The following is a 27,042-nucleotide window of genomic DNA, read 5'->3' as shown; positions in this document are numbered from 1 at the left end:
GCCCAAGACATTTATGTAAGTCAGTAGCAGAGTCTAGATTCAAACTATGGTATCAAATATTTCATTAGGTATTGCTGCCATGAAAAAAATGTGAAACTTATATAAATGAATCAAATACAACATACATATGAATTTGATATCTCATAAATTAGTATCTGCAGTTAATTTCATTTTTACTAAATCCTCTGGGGGAAGCATACTAAGCATGTCAAAGATCTTTAGGTAGAAGCTACTTAGAATCAAATATATATATATATATATATACATGCCATCAATTTAGGGATGTGGTTCATTTTTCCTGACCTTTTTGAGATAACTCTGGCTTAGGTAATTAAAATAGTGTTGGTAATGGTGGTGTATCTGATGGTAAATATTTTAGAAGAAAGTGATGCTTATATAGCAGAGTGTATTAGTTTAAATACAATTTCTGTTTACTGAAACATTCCGCATCAAACATTATAAAAGTAAGATTGGTTAGTATTGTGCTGAATCACAAAGTGCTTGACAGTGGTCTACCTAATTTTGATCTTCTCTGAAGAACTTTAGAGAACAGACTAAATTCAGAATTATGAATGCCATTGGACTAAGTACAGAAAGTATTTTATCTAAGAAGACTGCACCTTCACTAATCTAAACCTTCTGTCTATTGGAGAGAGAAAAATGGTAAAAAGGCATCCTATCTGCTAGGCCAAGTGTACTCTACACCCCTGAGATGTCTCTGCAGAAATGTCACTAATCACATGTTGGTAAAAAAACAAAAGCAATCTTGGCAACATTGCTTTTCCCCCTTCTCATAATGCAACACTCTTCATTTTGAGTAGCCTATGGGGGTATAATATAAATGCCTGGTCTTATTTAACGTTTATATACATATATTTTGATACACTGTATTGAAATTGCTAATGCGTATCCAGTGTTAGCAAATTGGCCTGACCCTGATGCATATTTATATTTGATAATCCAAGAGGAACCTCACATTGCTATAGAGAAACAAGAGGTTGCTTCTCAACATGTGGAAAGGGCTGAAGGTTTTTAAAAACGTTTGATTGTTCCGCTTAGTACAGGTACCTCTGACGTTGTAAGCCCAGTTAAGTTGCAAGTTAAGAGCTCAGTAAGAGCTCAGAATGAGCTCTTAACTTGGAAGACTCACAGATGCATAGAGGGAGAAAGCTTCATTTCTGTTTCTCATAGCTTTCTTCTTCTATTAAGAACAAGGGATGAAGCCAGTCAAGCTATACATTTTACTGAACATGATTTCTTCATAAAGATTTTGAAATTAGTTTAACTCCAGTTTAACAGAAATATACTGTAGAAGTGTCTTAGTCACTATGTCTGTCAAAACTCCAACTTTTGTGCTCCTTACCAAAGATCTGAGGTGAGGACCAATGTCATCCTCCAAATGAATTTGGAATTTGGAACTCTGACCCAGTAACATTATTACCTAATCTAATGGGTACAAATCTGGAATATTAGAAACACCTGTGAATCTTTCTTTTAAAAACTACTCAGATTTCTAATTCTGTGGATTTTATTCTGGTAATCTGTACTTTTAAGAAGCATATCAGGCAATTCACATGAATAGTTACATTTTCAATTAATAGCCTGAATTTGGACAATTTTATCCCTATTCTCTAGCCAAGCATCAGGAAGGGATTTCTCTCTCTTTTCTCTCTGTCCCTAACTCTCTCCTTTTCCCCTCCATAGATACATTTTAAACACTTAGTGTACACCAGGTACAAGAATGCAAAACTAATAAGATCCTCTTCCTACCCTCAAAAAGATTATAGCCTTTTAAAAACTATGCATTATCACCTTCAGGAAGAATTTTCATTCTGTCATCCTGAATAAAACTTCCTTAGTCTGTATGAAGAGTGACAAATTAGACATATAGCTTTTGTGTCAATCAAGTCATTCTGCATCCTAGTTTCTCTGTTACCAAACACAAAAGAAAGCAAAACAAAAACAGCTCTACTGAACCTTTTTATATGAACTATTCCTTAGCCCTGTAATCATCTTTTTGGTTTTCTTCATGACCTGTTCCATATGCTACAGATGATTACATGGCTGATAATTAGATCTAATATGCATATTTATAATCATATTTTAAGCATGTTAATTGTCATTACACAGCTAAACAGTGAGAGCAGTGTTAGTGTATTGACTTCAGCTCAGTTGTTTCATATCTGCTTTCAACTTTTTTTCCCAAAATATTTCTAAGTTGTTCATTTTGTAATCAAAATGTCTTTGTAAGCTCATGTCTGTTCCTCCACACAGTAACTGCTATCATTACTTAAAGGTCCACTACCTGTCAGGTACTCAATTAGGGCATCTCACAAATGTGTGGAGGAAAGAATTGAGGAGGTGATGCATGTACATCATAGATGGAAGTGTGTCAAACATGCAATACAGATTATGGATTAATACCACAAATTAATAGCTATAATATTTAAGAACACTATATTTTATACTTACAATAAAAGACTATACATTAGTTACAGTAATGATATTATAGCAGAGCAAGTTGATTGTCAGAGAATGTTATTTGTCTATTGACTCATGGCTAATAATTGTTGGTCTTGTACTGGAACCCAGATCTTAGCAATTCCATAGTCTGTGTTGCAAAGTGATATAATATATCAGCTTGTCATAGGACTAATAATTATGACATATCTGCTTTTAGAGTCCTCAAATTTACACCAGCTTTTTTGCAGTGGCACAATCTCAGCTCACTGCAACCTTCACCTGCTGGGTTCAAGCAATTCTTGTGCTTCAGCATCCTGAGTAACTGGGATTACAGAAACATGCCACTGTGCCCAGCTAATTTTTTTATTTTTAGTAGAGGTGGGGTTTCACCATGTTGGCCAGATGGGTCTTGAACTCCTGACCTCAAGTGATCTGTCCACCTCAGACTCCCAAAGTGCTGGGATTACAGGAGTGAGCCACCACTCCTGGCCTATAACAGCCTTTGAATATCTAGAATGTTTCATAAATCTTTGCATTTTATTAAAAAAAGACAACTTAGGGTCTAACCACACATACACCTACCCTAACACATATGGTATTGATTTCATAAAGAAATAGGGTAAGTTGTGTAAAGATGAGAGATGCATTTCCATCTTTGATGCTGTTTATCACTCATTTATCCATTTATTTAAAAATATGTCTCAAATTCTTACAATGCAGAATAAACTACTCTACAATTAAGTTGATAAGGTTACTTTTGCATAGGAAATAGGTGAACTCAAACTATTTTTACTTAACTCTCACTGTACTAACTATTTAATCATACTGAAAGCATTCAGCACATACTTGACTTCCAGGTGTTGCATACATAAAATATACATTTCTTCAGATTCCTGCCCTCTTCTCAATGACCTTGTTAACTTTTCATAGTGAGTACATGCCTAAATTTATTTTATTTAATTTGAAATGGCAAAGAATGGCCAAAGAATATTTTTTCCCAATAACTTTTAAAAAGGATTGCAGAGCTTTCTTCTTTTGTTAATTTACGAGCAGACTTGCCTACAAAAAGAAGGGGAAGTTAAATGTTTGCTGATATCTTTTCCAGCCCTGGTATAGTATTGCTGGGCCTATTAGAGATACCTTTCTATAGAGTTCAACACATAATCACACATAGAGTTCTGCCTGAATATAGAGATATTAAACTTATATGATCTATCTACTTGCCCTCAGGGTCAAAAACAGTCTCTCTCTCTCTCTCTCTCTTTCTCTCTTCACATTCTTCTCCAATCCCCTCATTGTGTAAAACGACTTGCAACATAGTTCTTCAAAGATTGATGGAGTTCACATTGTATATATTTTACAGGAATATTTTATGCATAGCTAGATGTTTGTTCTTAACCAATTCAGGTACACTACAATCATTTCTCTACTTCCTAAGTCTTTCTCAAAAAAAAGTCTAGGACTGGTATCCTGGAAATCATTTATTTTTAACATGGTTCAGTTTGCTACTCTGTCTTATCAAGGTGTGACTGGGTAGAATAGAAATGCTTGGTATCTCATGTGACTACTCCTGTGGCTGATGTAGAGCGCCAGGTATGATATAATCCATAGTTTTGTCCTTGCTGCTCCACCATCATGTACATTTCAGATGTGATATCCTTGATATGCCTTTAGAAATCAAATTGTGGCTCTGTAATATTTCTTTTGTTTCATAATAACTTAACAATTTCTTAGCATTGGCTCATAACAAAATTGACAATTTCCTTGTTCTGTCTTTCTCTCCCTCTCACTCTTTCCTTCCCTACCTTCTAATCCTGAGTTACATACTTTATTTTGACAAAGACTTCATCAGTGAAAATATGCTTTAATTTGACATTAAAATATTAAATATGGCCGGGTGTAGTGGCTCACGCCTGTAATCCCAGCACTTTGGGAGGCCGAGGCGGGTGGATCACAAGGTCAGGAATTTGAGACCAGCCTGGCCAATATGGTGAAACCTTGTATCTACTAAAGAGACGAAAAATTAGCCGCATATGGTGGCATGCACCTGTAATCCCAGCTACTCAGGAGGCTGAGGCAGGAGAATCGCTTGAACCTGGGAGGTGGAGGTTGCAGTGAGCCAAGATTGCACCATTGCACTCTAGCCTGGGTGACAGGGTGAGGCTCCATCTCAAAATATATATATATTTAAAAGATAAAATTAGAAGGACATTATTCATAATTTTCAGCTGCCCTCCCCAAATGAATGAAATACATTTATGGCTTTTACCTGAAACCAAACCAAACAATACAAAACAACTTCATGTCCAAAGACTGTTCCATATTGATTCAGGTTTTCAAAAACACATGTGAAAGTTATGCTTTTAAATTTTTATTTTTAAGAATACAATTTTTTCATTTTTTTAATCTCAAAATAACCATGACTTTGAAATGTAAGTTTTTTTTTACCCTACGTTCCTTATATCATAGAGAAATAAATATAAACTTTAAGACTCCTTCTTAAACAAATGGATTATTTCCCTTTACAATAATATATTTGTTGTTTCTGTTTAATTCATAGCTCAAAGGAAACCATGAGAGAGTGTCTAACTAGACTTTTTGCTTGATTTCCTGGACCCAAGAGCAGGAGTGAGGAGCTTTCTCCTGGTAATTTTGTTATAGAGCAATAAATGAGCTTGCTTCCTCATGCACATGGAGGCCAACACCATGACAAAGGCTTTTGAGAAAAGAAAAGCTTTATGGAGAGCTGACTGGCAAGGAAACAGAAGAAAATTCTCATTTCTGTCTCTCTGAGCTGGGGTCTGGACCAGATTTTATATGCATAGGGTAATGAGGCATGATCTGATTGGATAATCGGGCAAGATCTAGAACCCAATCACATAAAGCCCCGGTGTCACCTGAAAGCTTTAGGATCCAGAATCCAGTGGTGACACCAGAGCTTTATCTGATTGGATTCTGGATCCTGCCATACAATGTTCACTTTTCTTTTTTCTTTCTTTCTTTCTTTTTTTTTTTTCGGAGACGGAGTCTTGCCCTGTCGCCCAGGCTGGAGTGCAGTGGTGCGATCTCGACTCACTGCAACCTCTGCCTCCCGGGTTCAAGCGATTCTCCTGCCCCAGCCTCCGAAGTAGCTGGGATTACAGGCGCGAGCCACTATGCCCAGCTAATTTTGTATTTTTAGTAGAGACGGGGTTTCACTACGTTGGTCAGGCTGGTCTCGAATTCTTGACCTGTGATCCTCCCGCCTTGGCCTCCCGAAGTGCTGGGATTACAGGCGTGAGCCACCGTGCCCGGCTGGTACAGTGTTAACTTTTAAAATCAGTCCCTGCACCTCAGTCTCAGCACCCGGGTTCCTCCACTGGTTGCATGCTTTGTTCATCTGGCTTTAGTAGTAAATAAAACAATGATCAGGTTATGTGACCTTTTACCTGGGAGTCCATGGCAACCGAAGAAGGACTCACTTTGTTACTTAAATGTTAAGCCAGATTGGTTTGGTGCAGTTACAGTTTCCTACTGGATATTTGAGTTCTCATGAAGAAATATTCTATATTAATTTTCTTTTGGCTTAGAAAAGTTTAGTATAACTTTTCCCAAGCCTTCCAGACAAAGCAGCCATTTTCTCATACTATTTTCAATGATCGTTTTCCATAATTAAATTCATGTTTTTCTTCTCCTGTGGAGAGATTTTATAAAATAAGAGGCAGCCTCTATAAATATTTATCACTTTTATTTCATGTTAGCAAACACGAACTTATGCATTTAAATACACTTCACTCCCTATATTTTACCTCTTATATTATCTGTACTTGTGCTTTTTCACACACTATTTTACATATTCAATAGGTGTTTTTGGTTTTATTTTATTTTTCCAAAATTGAATCTTAATATGCTAATATTCTGCATTCTGCCTATCCAGGTTCGTGGTCACCTACTCTCTGGCAGTAAATATTTCCAAATGAGAATATTTCTCTTTCAAACTCACTTAGTGAGTTTGAAATTTTGCAGCTCTATCCCTCTCACCTGGCTATGTCCTCTTATCCTCCAAGAGCACTTTCAAGGCTATCCCTCTGAGAAGTATCTCTTCCCATTCTGATTCTCTTAGTCTCTCTACTCCTTGAATCCCTTTTGCACTTAAGACTCTGAAGCACAGAATTTAATTCTTTTGTATCTTTGGTTTAACTTCAAGTAGATGGCATAATTCTGAAGAACCAACTAAATCTCTCAATGTGCTTTTGTGATCAGAGTAGCAAGTGCAATGTAATGTAAACATACTAATATTGATTGGGGTGTTACTACTTAAAAAACATTCAGAATATCATAGCATATTATATTGTCAAATATATGAAAATTTGTGTTATTTTACTTTCCAAAGATTATTTGGAATATAAGTTTTTTGAGTTCTTAGAGAAGGAATAATTGAGCCATAGAAAAATAAAATGATTTGAGCAAGAACTCATTGCAGATCATCGTATTTGGGATTGTACATTGCAATTTCTTAGTTGCAAGCGTTTTAAAATAAAAACAATCTCTCCCCTTTTCTTAGATTAAGCATACATTACTCTCTAACACAAAACAAAAAGGAAAAACAGAAGAATGACAAGACAATAAAACACCAACATGCTCAGTTATTCAATACTTGCTACGACCTGAATATTTCTGTTCCCCCAAAGTTCATATGTTGAAAACTAATATCCAATGCAATAGTATTAAAAGGTGAGGCTTTTGAGAGGTCATTAGGGCTCAGCACTCATGAATGAGATTAGTGCCCTTATAAAAGAAGCCTGAGGAGGTTTGTTTACCTCTTTTACCATGTGTAGACATAGCTAGAAGGTGCCATTTATGAGAAACTGTCCCTCTAGACACCAAATATGCTGGTGCCTTGAGCTGTGAGCAACAAAATTTTGTTGTTTGTAAATTACCCAGCCTAAGGTATTTTGTTATGGCAGCAGGGACAGGCTAAGATAATGCTCCTATTTCACTGGAAGGAAAGAATATTTCTTAACCACACAGTGCATTGATCATTAAAATTCCTTACTTTATCTAATATTAGTCATATTTTATACTACATATCTATTGTGAAATTATATATTGAAATATATCAGTACTAATATATCTAAATTACCTTCTATTTTTAAAAATACTTGTCACCTAGTCATAAATAAAACAATTATTCTTTTTAAAAATAAAATTAATTATATACCAACTATAAGTTTAAGTATATTATATTATAATAAGTCTTGAGCATCTTCTTGACTTGGATTCAGCACAAAAACACAGTTTAAATTGCATCAGTTGGAGCTGGGACATAGTTTTAAAAAAATTAGCATCATCTATGGCAGGTAATATTGCATGGAAAAAATCCTAAATTAGATAACCTTTGTTAACTTCACCTGGACCCTCACTTTGCGGGAGGAATAGGAAATTTGATACAGATAGCTACAGAAGGAAGACCATGTGAAGACACAGGGAGAAGATGGCTGTTACTAGCCAAGGAGTGAGGTGTCAGAAGAATTCTACCCTGCTGATATCTTGATTTCAAACTTGTATCCTCCAAAATAAATTTCACTTGTTAAGGCCGTCAGGTTTGTGGTTCTTTGTGACGAAAACCCTAGTAAAGTAATACACAAGATATATATATATATAATGATGAAGTTTTAACTTATTTTCTATGTATATTTAAAGTGATAAGCAATAGAGAATTTGATAGGTGATATATACAGAAGGCAATATAGAGTTGGGTTTTGCTTTGCTATCTAGTCTGACAATCTCTGCTGTTTATTGGATCTTTAGCCCATTTATATTTAATGTGAATTTTTATACGGTTAACCTTAAGATCATGATCTTACTATTTTTATAATTGTCCCATTTTTTCTTTCTCTTTTCTCTTTTGAACTGAGAATTTTTTATGATTTAATTTAATCTTTTTTGTTGGCTTATTACACATGACTTGTTATTTTAGCAGTTGCTTTACAGTTTATAATACATACTATTACTATATCACTATCTAGCTTCAACTGATATTATATCACTTCACATAAAATATAAGACCTTTACAAGAGTAAACTTCCATTTCTTACCTCCTGGCCTTTATGGCACTATTGTCATATATTTTGCTTTTACATGTTATATGAGATTCACATCACACTGTTATTTTTTAAAGTTACATTTTAAAGAGGTATAGATAATAATACAATTCTTTTATAGTTACCCATGCAGTTACCATTTTCAGTGCTTTTTATTCCTTTGGGTAGATTCATATTTTTATTTGCTATCATTTCCCTTCAGCCTGAAAGATTTCTTTAGCGTGCGGGCTTGTTTCAGGTGAATTCTTTTACCTTTCATATGCCTGAAATATTATTTTTTCACCTTCATTTTTTGAAATACATTTTTTATTGAGTATATAATTCTTTCAATATTTTGAGATGTTGCTCTTTTTGCTGGCATTGTTTTAGCAAGAAAGACATTGCCATCTCTTTTTTCCTCTGTAAGTTTCTTTGTCTGCATTTAAGATTTTTCTCTTCTTTTTATTATGGTAAAATATATGCAATATAAAAATAACCATTTTAATCATCTTAAGTGTACAGATCTGTGGTATTAAATACATTCACACTTGTTGTATAACCATAGACACAATCTATTTCTAGAACTTTTTCATTTTCCTCCACTTAAATTCTGTTACTATCAAACACTAACTTCCCATTCCACCCTACATTTATTTATTCCCTGGTAACCACTGTTCTACTTTCAGTAATGACTACTCTAGAAATCTCATTTAAGTGGAATCATACAATATTTGTCCTTTAGTTGTTTAAGTGAATTTTATTTCACTTGGTGTAATGTCTTCCAGGTTCATTCCTGTTTAGCATGTGTCAAAATTTATTTCCTTTTCACAACTGAATTATATTCCTGTGTATGTATGTATCATATTTTCTTTGTTCATTCATTCTTCAGTGGGTACTTGTGTTGCTTCCACGTTGTAGCTATTGAGAGTAATGCTGCTATGAATGTGGGTATACAAATATGTTTGCATCCTTGCTTTCACTTCTTTTGTCTATAAACTCAGGAGTAGAATGGCTGGATTATATAGTAATTCTGTATTTAAGTTTTTGGTGAATCATCATACTATTTTCTGAAGGAGGAGCACCATTTTACTTTCTAACCAGCAATGCTCAAAAGTTTCAGTTTCTCTGCATCCTCACAAACATTTGTGTTTTTTTGCCGTTTATTTATTTATTTTTATAATAGCCATCCTAATGGGTGTGAAGTAGTATTTCATTGTGGTTTTGATTTGCATTTCTCTAATGACTAATGATATTGAGCATCTTTTTATGTGTTTATTGGCCATTTGCACATCTTCTTTGGAGAAAGATTTATTCAAATTCTTAGCCTATTTTTAAAATCAGATTGTTTGCTTTTGTTGTTGAGTGGCAGGAGTTCCTTATATATTATGGATATCAATTCCTTATCAGACATAAGATTTAAAAATGTTTCTTTTCATTTCATTAATTGCCTTATCACTCTGTTGGTATTCTTTGATACACAAAACTTTTGAATTTTCATAATGTCCAGCTTACCTCTTTTTTCTTTTGTTGTTTGTGCTTTTGGTGCCGTACATATTCAATCAATCATTGCCAAATCCAATGTCATGAAGCTCTTTTGTTATTTTTTTCTAAAAGGTTTATAGTTTTAGCTCTTACATTTATATCTCTGATCTATTTTGAGTCAATTTTTGTATATAAGGGTCCAACTTCATTTTTTTTTAATACATGGATCTCCAATTTTCCCAACACCATTTTTAAAATTTATTTATTTATTTTGAGACAGAGTTTCACTCTTGTTGCCCAGGCTGGAATGCAATGGCGTGATCTCAGCTTACTGCAGCCTCTGCCTCCCAGATTCAAACAACTCTCCTGCCTCAGCCTCCCGAGTAGCTGGGATTACAGGCACCCGCCACCATGCTTGGCTAATTTTTTTGTATTTTTAGGAGAGACAGAGTTTTGCCATGTTGGCCAGGCTGGTCTCAAATTCCTGGCCTCAGGTGATCTGGCTGCCTGGGCCTCCCAAAGTGCTGAGATTATAGGCATGAGCCACTGTGCTCGCCCCAACACCATTTGTTGAAAAGATTGTCCTTTTCCCATTGCATGGTCTTAGCATCCTTGTTGAAAATCATTTGGCCATACCTGTGAGGGTTTATTTCTGGCCTTTTAATTCTATTCCGATGGTCTGTATGTGAGTACCATAATCTTTTGATTACTGTATATTTTTATTTTTTCTTTTTCTTATTATTTTCACTACTGTATACTTTTAGTAAGGTTTAAAAAATCAGGCAATGTAAGGCATACAATTTTGTTATTTTGGTTTTTTTTTTTTTTGCAATTTTAGGTACCTTATATACCATATTAATTTTAGGAAGAATTTTTCTGTTTCTGTTAAATATGTCACTGGCACTTTATAGGGATTTCATTGAATCAGTAGATTGCTTTGGGTATATTGACATCTTAACGATAGTAAGTCTTCCAATAAATGAACATTTGTTTCCATTTATTTGCATCTTTAATTTCTTTCAACATTGTTTTGTAGTTTTCAGTATATACATCTTTCACTTTCTTCTTCAAGTTTACTTCTAAGTATTTTATTCTTTCAGATGCTATTGTAAATAGAATATTCTCTAAGTTTTCTCTTTTAGATTGTTCATTGTGATTGTGTAGAAATGTAACTGATTTTACATATTAATTTTATATCCCGAAACTTTGCTAAATTTGTTTGTTTGTTCTACTAGTTGTGTGTGTGTGTGTGTGTGTGTGTGTGTGTGTAGTCTTTAGGGTATTTTACATTCAAGATCATGTCACCTGCAAACAGAAAATTTTACTTCTTCCCCTTTTTTCAATTTGGTGGCATTTTATTTCTTTTTTTGTCTAATTTTTTCTCTGATAATTTTGATACTATTTTAAGTAGAAATGTCAACAGTAAGCATCCTCGTCTTGTTCTTGATCTTAGAAGAAAAGCTTTAAGTCTTTCAGCATGGAACATAATGTTGTCTGTGGTTTTATATACATATATATGTATTAATATATAGATGTATATATATGTGCTTTTGTTATGTCTTGGTAGTTTCTTTTCCTCCCTACTGAATTTTTTAATAATGAAAAGCTGTTGAATTATGTCAAATGGTTCTTAGATATCAATTGAGATGATCATATATGTTTTCCTTCATTCCATTACTGTGGTAGGTCATAATAATTGATTTTCACATGTGGAACCATCCTTGCATTTCAGGAAAAACTTCCACTTGGTGGATAATCCTTTTAATATATTGTTGAATTCGATGTGGTAGTGTATTATTCTAGTTGAGGCTGCTCTAACAAAATACTTTAGACTGGGCAATTTATAAATAACAGCAATTTATTGCTCACAGTCCCAGAGGCTGGGAGGTCCAAGAACTGTTGCACTTTTGAGTTGTTCCAGCATCACCTCAAAAGTCTAAAGTCCAGAGTCTCATCTAAATATTAAACAAATCAGATAAGAGTGTGAATCAAGTATATTTCATTCTGAGGCAAATCCCCCTCCAGCTGTGAGCCTACGAAATCAGACAAGTTATGTATTTTCAAAATGTTATGGTGGGATAGCCATAGGACAGATATTCCCATTCCATAAGGGAGAAATAGAAAGGAAGAAAGGGTAATAAGTTCCAACCAAATCTAAAAATCCATCAGGGTAAACAACATTAAAACTTAAGAATTGAGAACAATTTTTTTGACTCCATGTTTTATTTTCTGGACACATTGGGGAGAATATTGGGTTCCCAAGGCTCAGATCAATGCTACCTCCATGGGTTTGCTGGCCACAGACCATATAACAACTCTCAAGGGTTGGAGTCAAGTACCTGTGGATCTCCCAGAATGGAGTTGCACACTGATGGCTTTATAGTTCTGGGCTCTCAGGGCAGCCCCACCTCCATGTCTCCATTAGATACATGGCAGCCTTGCTCTCGTGATTCCACTAGGCACTGCCCTGATGGGAGCTTTCTGCAGTTGTTCCACCCCTGTGGCCATTCTATGCCTAGGCTGTGAGGTACTCTGAGGCATTCTTTGATATCTAGGTAGAGGTAGCCATGTCCCCATAGCTCGTGTACTCAGCACACCTGTGAGGATGGCGCTGCATGGATACCACCAAGGTTTACAGCTTGTGCTTTCCAGACGGTGGCCCAAGCTGCAATCTGGACTCATTGAGCAATGGCTGAAGCAGCCAAGGAGTGATGCACCAGAAGGTGGGGAGTGAAGCCTTGAAATAGTTCTGTCTCCAAGGCCCTGGCTTTCTGGGTCTGTGATGGGTGGAGCAACTTGGAAGATCTCTGAAATGCCTTTGAGTTCATTATTCCACTGACTTGATGAATAGCATCTGGTTTCCTTCTATCCATACTAATCTCCATTAACTGTTTCCTTGGCTGCATCCTTGGTATTCTTTTTCAAACATGCCTTTCATTCTTTATAATAGGGGCAGCCTGATGATTTTCCAAATCTTTAAGTTCTGTTTTTCTGTCAATTATAAATTTTATATTTATTTTGTTTCTTCTCCCAGATTACCATATGCAGTCAACAGAAGCCATGCTGTACCCAGAATAATTTGCTTAGATATTTTTTCTGCCAAATATTCTATTTTATCACTCAGAGTTTCTGTCTTCCACAAAGCACTAGGACGTCAGCATAGTTCAGCCAAATTCCTTGCAACTTTACAACAAAGATTACCTTTCCTCTAGTTTTCAATAACATATTCCTCATTTACATCAGGAATTTCATCAAAATGGTCTTTACCATCCATATTTCTACCAACACACTGTTCAAGATCTTTTTGGCAATCTCTAAGAAGACTGAGACTTTTTCTATGACTGTCTTCTTCTTCTGAGTCTTCATCAGATTGTCCTTCATGCTCCAGTCACAGAAATGTAAGCATTTTTTCTAGAATAAACTTCCAAATTCTCCAGCCTCTCCCCATTACTCAATCCAAAGCTGCTTTCACATTTTTAGGCATTCGTTCCAACAGAACCTCACTTCTCAGTACCAGTGTCTTAGTTTATTCAGTTGCTGCAAAAAAAAAAAAAAAAAAGAAAAGAAAAAAAAAGTACCTTAGGGTAATTTATAAACAGCAGAAATTTATTACTCACAGTTCTGGAAGTAGGGAAGTCCAAGATCAAGACACCAGCAGATTTGGTGTCTGGTGAGGGCCTGTTTCCCAAAGAACGTGCCTTCTTACTGGGTCCTCATATGGTGAAAGGGCAAAGGGGCAAACAAACTTCCTCAGACTTGGGGCACTAATGCCAATCACAAGGGTTCTCACCTCATGATCTTGTCACCTACCAAAGGCCCCACCGTTTTGTACCAAAATATTATGAATTAGATTTCAAAATACGAATTTTGGAGGGGCAAAATCAGATCCTAACAAGTAGCATTTTATTGAGATTTTTTGCATCAATATTCATAAGCCATATTAGTCCATAGTTTTCTTTTTTTATAGTGTCTGTCTGGCTTTCACATCATAGGGTAATGTTGGCCTTATAGAATGAGTTAAAATGTTCTTCTTCTTCAGGGTTTTTGGAAGAGTTTGAGAAAGATTTGTGTTAATTTTTAAATGTTTGATAGAATTCACCATTGATACCACCTAGTGCTGGATATGTTTTTTTTTGTCTTTTTTCTCTTTGGATGTTTTGTATTACTGATCCAACACCCTTACTATTTTGTTCTGTTCAGATTTTCTATGTCTTCATGATTCAGTCTTGATAGTATATTTCTAGAAATCTGTCATATGATCTGCATTACCCAGTTTGTTGGCATGTGGTTGTTCATAGTGCTTCCTTATAATCCTTTTCATTTCTATAAAATTCATAGTAATGTCCCCTTTCATTTGTGATTCTAGTTATTATATTTTCTCTTTATTTCTGAGTCAATCTAGCTAAAAGTTTGTCAATTTTTTTTATTTTTTCAAAAGACTTATTTATAATTTCATTGATTTTTTCTATTTTTTCTATTCTTTAGTTTATTTATACCTGCTCTAATTTTTACTATTTCCATCTTGAATGCTTGATTTTAGTATTCTATTCTGTCTTCCATATCTCAATTTAACTTTTAGATTATATATAATGTAGTTATAAAAACTGTTTTGATATTCTTACCTTCTAATTCTAACATTTGTTTCTGTTTGGGTCTGTTTTGATTGGTTGGTTTATCTCTTCATGATGTCTTCCTATCATTTGGCATGCCTGGTAATTGTTGACTGGATGCCTGCTATTGTAATTTTTACTTTTAAAATGACAGATCTTCTTTTCTTCTCATTACTCTTGAGCTTTGTTCTGTATTGCAGCTAAGTTGCTTGTAAATAATTTTCCCTTTTTTGTCTTCCTTTTAAGATTTATTAGGCAGGATTAGAACAGTGTTTAGTCTATGCCCAGTTATTTTTCACTATGAAGGCAAGGCTCACTGTAGAGTCCACCCAATGACCTACAATTTATAGGATTTTCCAGTGTTGCTGGTGGAAGCAGACATTATTTCTGGCCCTGTGTAAGTGCTGGGCAGTGTTACTTCCAATCGTTTTGGCTGGTTCTTGTCTTGGCTATCTTCACATAGTTTCCTACCATGTATCCAGTGATTAGTGTTTGGCTGAATATGTAAGAAATACCCACCCAGTGCAGAGCTCAAAGATTCTCTGTGCGGATCTCTCGTCTCTAGCTTTCTTTCCTGTGAATTCTATCTGCCTTGGTTGGCCTGGACTTGTCAGATATATCTCCTCAACTAAGGAAATCTACAGGTATAGGTTTCCACCCTTCTTTGTTATATGTGAATGCTCTCTCAAGGTAGTAAGCTTGGTCAATCAAAGGGCACATCACATTTGTGTTTTGTCTCAGGGATTACTGGCCTCTGTTACCTGATATCCAGTGTCTTGAAAATCATTGTTTTAGCTCTTCTGTCCATTTTCTTTTTTTTTTTTGGTTGTGTGATGCAGGAGGAAATATTACTCCCCGTTACTTCACCTTAGCCAGAAGAATTGTTACTTCTTTTGATTAAACTCTCTGTTAGCTGACGGGGATACTCTTAGTTTTTGCAAGAAAAAGGTACATGATTTATTTTATAAGCACTTGTCTATGTGAGCATGTCTCTAAAAACTGCCTTTACTCATAAAAAAAAGAATTACTTGACTGCATAAAATGCTTGTATCACATATTTTTGTACTAATATTTATTTGAGTATTATTATATTGTCTTTGTCAGAGTATTTAAAAAAATTCTATTTTTCCCAATGTTTAGACATTTTAATTTTGTTAGAATACCCCCATCTTGTATATGTCTCATTTTAACAGGAAATTTATTTCAGTTTTCTTAACTGTGCCTTTCAATATAAGCTCTAAATAATTTGCTGATATTTGGATACATTAGGCTGAGAGATGATCGATTTACTCTTAAAGATGTTGATATAATTCTCTTCATTCCTCACTCTAAGCAAAACACATGCAATTCTCATCTTCCTACCTTCTCATTATTGTAATATTCTAATTCTATTATTCCAGTATTAAGTGTTTATTGTGACTTTATGAACTCCATTTACAGCTGTGCCATGTTAAGTACTATAATTAATTTTTTTCTTTCTTGCAAGACTGTTTTTGTCTTCCTGCAACATACATCATCTTTTTAATTTATATGCTTATTTGTTTACTTTTAAGTATGTATTCATCACCAATTTATCCATAACCTCTCCCCAAATAGTGTAAATATTTACTTACCATATTAAAAATGATCAGGGATTCTATCAATTTTAACTACTTAAAACTTTCCTAGAAAGTTCTGATATATGCCAATGTTGTTGGTCTCTTTTTAAATTATTATTATTTTTTGATTTATGTTTTTGAGACAGGGTTTTGTTCTGTCACCCAGTCTGGAGTGTAGTGGTGGGATCATAGCTCACTGCAGCCTCAAATTCCTGGGCTCAAGTGATCCTCCTGCCCCAGCCTCCCACATAGCTGGAAACATGGGTGCATACCACCAAGCCCAACTAATTATTTAAAAAAATGTTTTGTAGGGATGGAGTTTTGCTATGTTGCTCAGGCTGATTTTAAACCCCTGAACTCAAGCAGTACTCTTTTCTTGGTCTTCCAAAGTGCTGGGATTACAGGCTAGAGCCCTTGTGTCTGGTCTGATTGGTCTATTTATTTTATTTTATTTTTTAGGTCTGCTTCATGGTTGTAATCCTTCGGGGTCTTTTTTTGATAAATAGTCTTGTTTTTTCCTGTATCCTATATCTTTCTAATTTTGGTTTGTTCTTTTTATTTTTGTGAGAACATTCTCCAGTGGCTTTCTAAGTAATGGTGCATTGGAAGTAAGTTTATAAGATCTTGGACTGATCATGTTGTCTTTATTCAGCCACTTTCTTGGTAATTTGTTTCGACCAAGAATTCCATGTTGGAAATTAAGTGTTCTACTAAGCTAGAAGGCAGGGTTGTTGTTGCGAAGTCTAATAGCATCATTCTCTTAATCTTTTTAACATTTCTTTTTCTCTTTGAAGTTTTTTGAATCAGCTTTTTGCTCTAACATTCTGAAATATAATGGAGATGTAATTATCACTAGTCTACTTTCACTGCTTCATTTGGGCATTTATTCAGTGAATCTTTCTGTCTACAAAGTCCACAAAATTTCTTCAACATTATGATACAATCCTGCTAAGTTTTTTCTTTCTGCCATGTTTTTCTAATTTCTCATATATGTTTTCTATTTTTTTCATGCTCTTTTGAAATGGATTCCTTTTGTAAAATGGATGATATCCTTTTTCATATTTCTGAAAATATTAATAATAATTTTCATTACCTGGGGGGTGGATAATTTTACTGCATAATCTGTTTTTTCTAATTATGTTTTTTACTTGTATATTTACATGGTCTCTGTCTTTTGTTTCGTTATCTTTTTCTGGATATCTAATTTAAATCTCTGTGTACATAGATGGAGTTGACCAATGCTAGCCTTCAGTGTAGGGATACACCAGTTCAATTCATTGGGAAATCTCCATAATTTTAATTTTAATTTGTATATTTTCCTTTGGTCACATTTTTCAGAAAACATTTTGGTATCCTGCATGGGAGAATATAAACCTTGTTGTGTTCATTTGAGAAGTGAAAAGAGGAGACTACTGGATATATCAGAATTCCGTGTAAAGAGTCAAATTTCTTGTTTTCCGTGTGGTCCCATTACCTTTAATTTTGCTGGATACCTAATAGTGCAGAAGGCCTCTAGTTCAGTCTCTTTAGAGAATAAATCTTCTGCCTTCTTCCTTGTGGGGGGCGAGGAACACACATTTATTGAGGAACTCAGGTGGTGCAACTTCTTTTAAAATGGATTTTCAAATAATCTTGTTTATCAGGCTCGCTTTCATAAATATCTAATGCCATCAAAACCAGTTTTCTTCGTTGATATCTTAAGACCAAATTTCTCAGGACAGTAAGTTACCTCTTGTGTTTTTCTGCATTCTACTTAGGGAACTTCTGTTGCTGTTTATCGTCTTTCCTGTTCTTTGGCCTTGCACACTAATGACTAAAAATAAAAATACTTGGCTCTTATTTTATTGGTATTTGGAGAAGAATTGGAGGAAAGCAAGTCCAATTTTTCATTTCTAATCAACTTTCTTCTCCAAATTTTCTCTTGATTTACAACTTAAATTTTTTTCCAAAATATGCCTCTTTTATTTAATTTTCATATGTTTTGTTTGAAGTATATAGTAAGCATTGTCAGTCTTAATCTCAGAGTATTTTATGTCAGGAGATTTTTTTTTGCTTTATTTATTCTGCTGTACACTTTTATGATAAACCAATAATCCTTGGGCTAGCCATGTGTGAAGCATAAGCCCCAATATGTACTTCTAAGAATCTTCTTATTCCTTGCCTCCACCTGAAGTGTTTTTCTCTAGAGATAAAGCATAAGAGAATTAGGAAGCCTATGTCTACCCTATCTTCTTCTTGCTCCTTTCTTGAAGTTTTAGTCTTTGAATAGATAAAAATATATGAAGCCAAGAGGCCTAAGAACAATGCTCTAATCACTTCATAAAATTTTCCCCTCATAGTAGAGGAAGGAATAGCTAATTAGTTTTCTATTTGAAACAACCAAAAATGTATTGAGGGGATATTTATAACATGCAAAAGAAAAGAAATATTCCTACCTTCTCTTATGTTATTAATGTTATTTAGTTTTGTAAGCACGAGCTGGACACTTTGTTTTTCTCAGCAGCTCCTTAGACTTAGCAAAATATCCTTTCAAATTTTGAATACTTTTTGTCGTCTCAGTTTTGATAGTGAATGCTTTCATTTATTTATTTATTGCTGATTTTTCATAGTTTTCTTTTTACAATGCCAGGAGATGTGTCTGAAGCTAATTAATTGGACCTTATTTAAAAAAGAAACTGAGTTGTTAATATGTCTTCTTATTTCATCTTTGGTAATGATATACTTACATTTATCCACAATTAGAATTGTATATACAAAGAATATATGTATCAAAATATCATTATATGTCCTATAGTAGTTAATTCCTAATTTTTCTATAATTATTTGATATTTCCAATTGTATAAAGTATGAAAGGACAAATATTTAAAGCATTATTTCTTATTCTCATACTTAGGACATAGTATTTATATATTTTTGAAGTATCATGTCTGAAATATTTCCTAATTCAATATTTGAGCACGGGAGAAATGAATTTCACTCCCAGGCTAGCTTGGGAGCTTTGTGTTAGTACCTTCTGCTATTGGGTTTATGATGTAAGCAAGGAAAGCCTTGCAGAGATTAATGAGGGATGATAGCTTACAGCTATTTTGAAAGAAATTACTTTGCTTATTTATATTCAACAGAACCACATCAATCAGCAAACAGAAGTAGGGAGTCATCCTTTCATTGTGTTTAAATGTCTGCATTACAGTGTCATTTACTGAAATGACCATTCACATGGAACTGGGCAAAAAAATTCTTACATAATTGCAGAGATAAGAACTAAATTTGGCAGATTTCTGTTGTTCCTTTTAATTGAATATTATAATCAGCATTTTTATTTTATAAAGACAAATAGCTATGATGAACAATTATTAGGCAAATAGAAAGTGAATGCTTAATTTCCATCTGAAACATTAAGTACACAAATCAACAGGTGTTGATAAAGTTCCTAAAACTGTCGATTTATGAAAATATCTTTTTTATGAGTTACCTGAATTGTTTTCTCCATTAAAATGCAAATACCTCAACTTATCTCTCAAAACCTTAAATAAGAAGAGAAAATCCTATTTTGGGGAGAAGAAAGGAAGAAACATAGCTACCCATGAGAAATATAAAGGTTTTTGTTTCATTTGCAAGCTAGGTATGGCCTTGGTACTAAATTCTGATCAGTTATTTGAAATTTCCAGTACATGTCTTGATATGAAAAAGATGTACCACCTCCAGTTCTTTCTTATTTTTGCTCATTGAAATAAAAAATGCTTGGAGTTCAAATTGCTACTTGGACCAGAAAGTGGAAGGCATGTATTGGGGGTCATGGAGAACAAAGTAAGAAGGACTGGCTCAGCTGTGAACCACTTATCTTTGGATTTCATTTATATGTGAGAGAAATATATTCTTTTTCTCCTTTTTTTGGCATCTGCATCCAAACTCATTTCTGATTGATGCAAAGTGTTTCAGCCTTCATTCTATTTTTTAAACCTTATCTTTTTCTCTATTACTACAGTCCAGCTAGATTAGATGTTCAATGTTCCTTTAGTAAGCATTATGCCTTTTCAGGTTTGACCTTTTGTTCAATCTCTTCTTTCTGCACAATACAAGATATTCCCCAGGCTGTAAGTTTGGAATTCTCTTCAAGCACATTTTGATTTCCTTAGATCACCCTAAGATTATCTTTTTCTCAATTCCTATATTATCATTCTATGTAATTTACCATAAGTATATTATATAATGAGTGTTTTGAGGGCCAGAACCAGTTCCCCATTGCAACAAAGCGTATTGAGCACCTATTGTGTGTCATGTGTTATGCAAGAGATGACTGAGGTAGGAAGGATGATAGAGACAGTATCCATTCCCATAAATATTTCATAATTTAGTGAAGTAAAGGTATACAAACAAGTAATACTAAAATAAGAACTCAGCATAATGAACAACACATTATAGAATTACAGAAGAGGAAGTGATTAGTTCTTCTGGAGATGGGATGAGCAGGAAGCTCTAAATAATTTCTCCAGAGGGAAGATATTTGGGCTAACCTCAAAGGATAAATATACATTTACTTAGGAGGAAATGTCTGAGGAAACTTAAGAGGGCTCTGGATATCCAGCTGGAGCAAGGTATTGACTTTGTGTTAAAGAGTTGAAAGAAATCAATGCTACTCTTCATTAGAAAACGTGGCACTGTCAATGAATATAAGCATGGGACAAAAGGACAGATGTTTACATATGTGACATTTATATGCTTTTTGTTCAAAAAAAGAAGAAAGCTCTGATGAAAAGATGAGAAATAGATTTAATGAGGGATAATTGATGAGAGCAGACCGAAGAAAATGGATCTAACAAATTGGTCAATGGAGCAACAAATGAAACCCAGGCAATGGAAATATGTCACTAGGTAAGAAATTTTGAATGAAAGAGAGGTAAGAAGAAAGACTACTCTGACTATGTTCTTTGTAAAGTTGTGCATATATGTAGTTTGTAGAAGAAAGTTGCTTATGTGATTGTGGGCTTGGAAATTAAGGTAAAGATGGAGAACAGCAGCTATGGAGACTGGGAAAGAGAGAAATGGAGGGGGCTAGTGTGAGTGTACGTTTAAAGCAAAAGGCAAAAGTATTCATGTCCAGATTTGGAAGGGGGCCATGAAATGACTAATGGACTGAAGAAATAAGTAGAGATTAAGAAACTAGAGATTTCCTAAGAAATGATGTGGTAGGAGTATTATACTTCTTTGCTTTCCTTCATAATATATAACACAATGCCTTCTACTGAGTCCTCATAAATACTTATTGCATTAATACACTACAGTCCATCCCAAATCACCTTCTTATATTGTTATTTAAACTTAATGAGTTTTTAGGGAAGAAAACAAAATGAAATTATTCTGGAGAAGAGCTGTGGGGTATGGTGGCATAGGTAGCTTTATCTCCATTTGTGGGTGTTCATTAAGACCTCATGGGATAAATTTACTCAAAGTATTCCTGATTGTAGCTTTCTAATGGGGTTGACTGTGTCTCTTTTTAAGCCTTTTTTAAATGTAAATATGCAGAATATAGATTTTTACTTATGTTTTGAACAAAAATGAGCTATCTTAGGGGAAACATAGATATGGAGAAGAAAACAGTCTAAGTTCAGCATTGGATAAACAGCCCAGAGGCCCAAAGATTTGTCACAATATGTGAGGTTTCTCCAAGATCACAGGATTGTTTCTTATTAGAAAAGATGTAGCATTTATAGAAAGTGCCATTTAAAGGATTGTGTAGCTCAGAGGGGGAAAAAGCAATATTCTGGTAGGCTGCCTTTTGAAGCAGTAAACACCTTTCATGTCATTTAATAATGGCTTGGATAGGTTTGAAGAACTATGTCAAGCATTCTGAACACAAGGAATGTAAATTTGGTGAACTCTTTCAGCCATTTGAATCTTAAATCAACCAGTCACAGTGTCTTAAAACAGCTTGTTTGATTCATTTAAGCTTGTGGTTACAGTAGGGATAAGATTCTCAGGCCTACTGTTGTTTCATCTGTAGTTGTGGAAGAAAAATATACACCAATTTTCTCCTTTCTACGTCACATATCAAACTGATATGTGGTTTTAAGCAAAAGAGAAAAAATGGCTCATGTTTTCCCTGTTTATAAGGCAAAAATCAAGCAATTTCTAAATAATATAGAGATCATGACCCCAACTGAGCTCAAGGCCAGAGACTGGCGATTTCTTGTTTGAGTCACAAATGGTTGAATAGTTTATAGTGAATGTTTAGAATATGTGATTTAACTTTCAATCTACAAAGCCTAGTCAGAAAGGGAAACTTTTTTTTCGATATTTTTTGCTAGTTTCGCATATTTGGACGGTGTTGTGTTATTTGAGGAATTATTTCTGCTAAATTCTTCCTAGATTGAAAGTAGGAAATTGCATTTATCTAACCTATCTTCTAGTGGTTTTAGTTTGCTGCATTATAAACAGGCCAACTCCTCCCTTCCCATAGCAACCTGTGCTTCATTTTCTTAATATTTCTTTAAAGTTTTTGAAATAATCTTACTCAAGATATAGATTCTTTGGGGAAATCCTAATTATATCAATCAAGTTTCATGTAACAGTAATGTTATACATCAGTCATTTCATTGACTATATTTATTATTTTTAATAGGCTTTGCACTAAAATAGTCAAACTAATTTCATTTAAAAATATTCTGGATGTTCTGAAATTCAGGCTGGAGGTGAAAATTTGGCTGCATGAGATTTTTATTGGGTTTACAGGTTAACTGCTGTCATTGGGAATACTGAAATAATATTGCTTAGTCAATGACCTCATTGGGTTAAACGGAACACCAAAAGACAGTCTTACAGGAAAAAATAAGTAGTTAGAATTTTGTTTTATTTAAGAGGATTATAGATATATTTGGAATGCCTTTTTAACAAAACAAGTCAATATTAATACCTTAGCTTATTTACTTTACCACATGTTAATCAGAGATAATTCATTTAGCATTCATGTGGATTAAATAAATTCTATCACTAACATTGGTCTTGTCTTTAATTATTTTTTCTCTCTTTTTTTTTTGTTTTAAACGTAAGTACAAGATCTAAAAAAGTGAGACTCTTGTTCAATTACAATAGGGTTAAAAAATTCGTCTATAATAAATGAAAACTCCAGGTATGTATCTAATGTAAGGAAAATAAGAATTTATGAACCTGATACTATGAAGATAATAAAAACAAGGGAGTATGTGTGTGTTTATGTTTTTTGAAACATAAGTTATTAATAAATTTCCAACTATATTTCTACATCTGTATATGTTTTCATAAGGCTAGAAGGACTTTAAAATATTATCTGATTTATTGTTGTGGATAGCATGTGCTTGAGTGCATCTAGACTACCATATATTTTCCTTGGATAAGAGTCCAGTGGGGTTTAGAATAAGATTTCCTGGAATTGAATCTCAGTTCTGTCATTAGTTATGGGCCTGAATAATTTTGTAATATTTCTGGACCTATTTTATCATAGGTGAAAGGGACATAGTTATAAGCCAGTTGTGAAGATGATGTAAAACCATCCATTTAAATGGTCTAACCTCCAAAGTCTACTCAGTAAGTAATAGCTATTATTGTTGGGTGGTAACATACCTAACAACTCTGGTAAAGTAGATTTTCCCTAACACTGCTTCTATTTCCTCAAGCTAAAATCTTGTGAAGCTTAACCTAAATCATTTCTACACAGTTTAAGTCAATATTCATCACATGCGAAAATTAAAACACACACAAACAACTTTTATATATGCTTATTTTTTCATCTTTCTATGTAAAAGTTATCACTATTCTTATACTGTAGTTTTTACTGTTCTACTATTGTATCTCTCACAAAACTTGCAATTTGAGTTTGTTGCAAAGAAAACTTAATTAAAATATATTGACCCTCAATAGTAGTGGAGCAGAAAAAAGTGTTGGTCTCTATGCCTGTATTTAACAAGCTAGATGATTTGGCCACATCTTTCCATCAACACAACTAAAAATATATAAAATATTTCAAGATTTTATTTTTTCAAACCACTGAGACAGTGTCAAAAATTACCAGGCAGTACTCTAAAAAAAAAGCAGGAACTAATACAGCTAAAAAGACCACTGAAGATTTGCTGGATCTAATGAAACTGACTTCAGCTTTTGATTGCAATTCAGGTCAAAGATGACAAGAATCAAAGCTGAAAGGTCAGAGTCTAACAGGCTACACTTTACCCCTGAAACTGAGGCCCTAAAAGACTATAGTCTCATAACGAGGATGACACTAAACAAACCTGGCTCCCTGACATTGAAGTAGAACAGTGCATCTTAGAAATTGTAATCACAAACCTTGTACTTTACAAATGTAGTCAAGTTAGCATTTCCCTAATGTACTCAAAATTCTTAAACTAGAAATTCAGTTTAAATGATCCCAGAAACATGGTCTTCCCGGGTCCTCAGCAGAAGCAACATAAATCATCCCTAGAAAAATACAGTCCATCCTTGACCTTAAGGAATTTGCATGAATAAATTCCTGAGAAAAATAATATATTAAAATAATAAATACACATAACAAGAAGGCATAATGAGTTAGAAATAAGCAAAAGCAGCAGACAGCAGAAATAGATGCATACATCTTCAAATTCTGAAATAATCAGACACAGATTATAAACTAACAATGGTTGTATATTTAAAGGGGACGAAATCAAATTTGAAAGTATTTCTAGAATAATAAGCTATAATATATGACCTGAAAACACAGTAATAAAAATTAAAAACCCAATGGACATGTTTAATAGCAGATTGGACACAGACATAGAGACAATTAGTGAATTGGACAGCAAATCAGAAGAAATTATTCAAAAAAAGTACAGAGAAGCAAAAATAAGAAAAAATATGAGAAAAGGTAAAAAACATGGAGGGAGAAAAGATTTAATGAATAATGTGGAAAGAGACAGCAGTAAAAATTAGCACAAAACAATACTTGATTACCTAATATCTAAAAATGTCATAGAGCTAATGAAAGTCACTAATGACAAATATACAGGTTTAGAGGACCCCAAGCATGAGCTATATAAAGGGAAATCTACACCTAGACATACTGTTGTGAAACTACAGGTAGATAACAGCTGGGGTGGGGTGGGGAAGGAAATACAGATTAACTTTAAAAAATAGCAGCTGAATTCTCATCAGTGAAAGCTAAAGGACAGAGAAAGTAACTTTTTCAGTGTTCTGAGAGAAAATACTTATTAATGCATCATTCTATACCCAGCAAATATATCTTTCTTTTAGCATGAAGATGAAGTAAATCAATTCTCAGCCACCATCCCCTACCACCACCAAAAAAAAAAAAAAAAAAATCCAAATGGTTGTATTCTTGTCTATGTAATGTTTATGTACACTTTTCCTATGGTTTGAATGTGTCTTCCAAGATTCATGTGTTAGAAACTTAAGATGGTATCTTTAAGAGATGATTAGATTATGAGGGTTCTGCCCTCATGATTGCAGTGGTATCTTTATTGCAGGAGTGACATTGTTATAACAGTGAGATTGGCTCCTCCACTCTTTTCTTCCTCCTTCCACCATGGGATGATAACAGCAATAAGGCCCTCACAAGATGTGAGTGCCATGCTCTTGGACTTCCCATACTCTACAACTGTGAGTGAATCCATTTCTGTTCTTTATGAATTACCCAGTCTCAGGTATTCTATACCTTTGGCAGCACAGAATGAAGTAAGACAGGTGTACTTTTTTTTATTAGGAATGTATTTAAATTCCACTTTATTTAAATTCCGATATTACTCAAAGATTGTGGAAGTCTGTCTTTTATCATAGAAATTAGTGGGATATAATCATAAAACAGTAAGTTGGTGTTCTTTTCTAAGGAAAGCAAGATTCTAGAGCAGAGACCTAAAGATTTGTTACTTTTCCTGACACCTCTGTATCCCCATGGAGTGTTTCTCTAGTTCCTCTGGTTAGTTTGATAAGCTATTTTAAGAGTGATGGCAATTGAGTGAAGATCATGTTCTCATCCCCATGACAGCCAGTAAGCTTAGTACTCTTTCATGGCCATAGGCCATCACTCAATAATAGCTAAAACATATTACCCAACAGAGAGCAAGGGATGGAAATGTAAACAGATCAGAATGAACATGTAACCTATCCACCATAGCAAAATCTTCTTAAAGAGCTTAAAGTGCTGATGGTAAAGAAGTATTTATACTATATTAGATCAAGGGACCATGAGGTAAATGCCAGCATCATAGTGTAAGTTAGAAGACCAAGCTTTTTCCGGTGTTAGATGATTTTTGGACAAATTTGTCTTCAGTTTTCCCATTCAGCACTCCAAAATTGACTCATAAATAGCAACTCTTCTGTAGCACCTTCAGGTTATTTCAGATAGGAGTTTCTGGTGCTATACACAGTATTAAATGCATCCTACAGAGTTTGAAAGTGAATCAAATACAGTAATGAGGAAAGGGGGGAAGTCTATGAGTTTCAGAGGTTTCCTCGGAGACTTGTAAAATATGCATTAGAAGTAAGCAATTTAAGCACCATGAATTTTATTACTAGCCCAAAAGTTACCCTGAGTCTTATATTTTAGCTGATTTACATTCATGCTGTCTTCAGGGTACAATAATGAGTTCGGTCTTGCTTATATCTGAGTTCAGTTTGTAAGACAAACTCAGGAAAAGTGCTTAAAGTAATACAAGCAGAACCCTAAATTATTGCTTTATAATTTGTCCTCTACTTCTAAAGAAAAATGATTGGTCAAAAGTAATATTTTTATAAAATTTTCTGAAACTGTTATCCTCCTATTAAATTTATTAAATTCTGGTTTATTCTCCTTCTTCATTTTT

The 27,042-nt window shown here is 34.1% G+C and overlaps 1 long non-coding RNA gene across 2 annotated transcripts in view; it reads left to right on the top strand.

Moving 5' to 3' along the window:
• Window positions 1-27,042, top strand: part of LOC109023183 (uncharacterized) — a 72,953-nt gene that overhangs the window by 31,472 nt on the left and 14,439 nt on the right. Inside the window, exon 1 of one of the 2 annotated variants that reach the window (XR_002002550.2) lies at window positions 25,708-25,840. The exons of the other annotated variant lie outside the window; for it this stretch is intronic. This is a non-coding gene — a long non-coding RNA (uncharacterized lncRNA). Of the gene's footprint in view, window positions 1-25,707; window positions 25,841-27,042 lie in introns of those variants that run through there. 2 annotated transcript variants of the gene reach the window in all.

The sequence above is a fragment of the Gorilla gorilla genome, chromosome 15 (assembly GCF_029281585.2).
Source record: "Gorilla gorilla gorilla isolate KB3781 chromosome 15, NHGRI_mGorGor1-v2.1_pri, whole genome shotgun sequence".
Taxonomy (NCBI): Eukaryota; Metazoa; Chordata; class Mammalia; order Primates; family Hominidae; genus Gorilla; species Gorilla gorilla.
This window is presented reverse-complemented; position numbering and strand designations above follow the sequence as displayed.